The sequence below is a fragment of the Triticum aestivum genome, chromosome 2B, assembly GCF_018294505.1.
Source record: "Triticum aestivum cultivar Chinese Spring chromosome 2B, IWGSC CS RefSeq v2.1, whole genome shotgun sequence".
Lineage (NCBI taxonomy): Eukaryota > Viridiplantae > Streptophyta > Magnoliopsida > Poales > Poaceae > Triticum > Triticum aestivum.
In genome coordinates this window covers 155,815,849-155,817,941 of record NC_057798.1, presented here as the reverse complement: position 1 = coordinate 155,817,941, position 2,093 = coordinate 155,815,849, and positions in this window count along the sequence as shown.

Below are 2,093 nucleotides of genomic sequence, written 5' to 3'. Positions count from 1 at the left end.
AACCAAGTCCTGACCCTGGGGGGCCAGCTCTTAGTAACCGAAGTGGCACCTGCATCCTCCATCTCTTTCTCAGACTTATCCCACTTAGGCATTGCCACCGCATAGCCACCTGGCCCCAGCTTATGGAACTTATCCTTTTTTTCGGCATTCTTCTTGTTTATTCTCGACCATTCCTTAGCTAATTCCGAATCCTTGAATTTCACGAAATCGTCCCAATGAGCACGTTGGTTCTCTAGTGTTCCCTCGAATACTAGAGTCTTCCTTCCTCCCTTGACGTACTTGTCCCATTCACGATTCTTGTGGTTCTTGAATGCAACCGCCATCTTCCTAAGAGCAGCGTCCTTGACTTTCTGCACATCTGCTTCTGTAAAATGATCTAGTAGGGTGAAATGTTCCATGAGAGTATCCCAAAGCAGATCTTTTTGATTCTTGTCGACAAAAGTAACATCTGGACGTGGAGCAGCGTCCTCTTTGTCTTTTTGTCTTTTGTCTTTTGCTGGCTCTCTCCATTCTTGAAGGGAGCTCAGGAGTTGGTCCTTCACAAGAACTCCGCACTGACGAACGAACTTGTCCGCAATCTTCTTAGGCGCTAATGGTTCGCCACTAGGTCTGATTGCCTCGATATTGTACTTTACGCCCACCTTCAACTTTTTGTTCGAGCCTCGTTTCGTCCTTTTGCCTCAAGATTTGCTCGATCCGGATGGCTGAAAGAACAAAGATCGATTCGTTAATATATCTTCAAGTCATTTAAAACATGTGATGATCACCAGATACCTGCTTATATAAATATATATACCTCACCGGTCTTTGTTGTTTCAGGATCAACATGTTCTTCGTCATCGTCATAATTGTAGTTCATGACTTCATCAATTCGGTCGTCGCGATCGAATATCATATCACCCTCTCCGGTGTTGTTTAGAAATTCGGAGCCGTCATAATCTTCTTCATTCTGATCATCATTTGGCCCGCGTATCATATCGAACATGGTCTGTTCTCCCTCTCTGTCGGTATTGTCTGCCATAGCTTTTATTTAACTAATTCAAAAGAAATATAAAACAATTTAGTATTCAAATTACATCGTCTCGAATAATAGATATAATCTCGAATACTTCGTCTAGAATAATAGATATAATCTCGAATACATCGTCTCGAATAGTATATAATATTGAATAGTACATCACTGGCTAGCTAATTAAAGATCGAATACTACAGAAGAATCCAGGACACTCGTGGTTCCTGTGGCGCGGGCGCTGGACACCCAAAGAGAAGGAACCCTCACAGGATCATAGCTGAAGTGAGATCCCCGAAGATACTGCCAGGTATTGGAGAACCTGCCGCCCTCTAACGCAACCATGTAGCGATGGACGTGCTCGTCCTCCTCCCTGACACAGCGACGTACCACCTCCGGCGGGGCCGGGTCCCTCCGCACCGCAACTGGCCCACGCGAACGCCACCAAACGAGATCAGGGTCGACGACGGGACCCGGGGTCGGGTTCCTCATCAAGCGGCGCGCCCCTCCAGGCAGCACCTCCCAGTGCCAGCCCGGCGGAGCCCAGTCCCAGACATGGGTCGGCTGGACGTCGTCGCGGACGGGTCGACGGCGAGGATGCGGGCCGGGCATCGTCGAGAACAAATACTAGCTATATGCCCGCAAAAAGTAACAATTTTTTAATGATTGGATTTTGATAACTAAAATTTCTAACATTTCTATATAACACTAATTATGCTAATCTAAATAATCTAAATAACACTAAAATTTCTAACATTTCTAACATTTCTATATAACACTAATTTCTAACATTTCTATATAACACTAATTTCTAACTGATTAAACACTAATTATATCCATCTAACATGCATTCATACATACATAATAGTGAAAAAATAATAATCTAAATAATCTAAACTAATTAAACATACAAAATACGTGTGTGTGTGTGTGTGTACTAGTTAAACACTAATTATCTAAACTAACTAAACATACAAAATAATAATCTAAATAATCTAAACTAATTAAAAACTAATTATCTAAATTAATTAAACATGCTTGTGTGTGTGTGTGTGTACGGGCTCGGAGAGGGCTCACAGCGGGC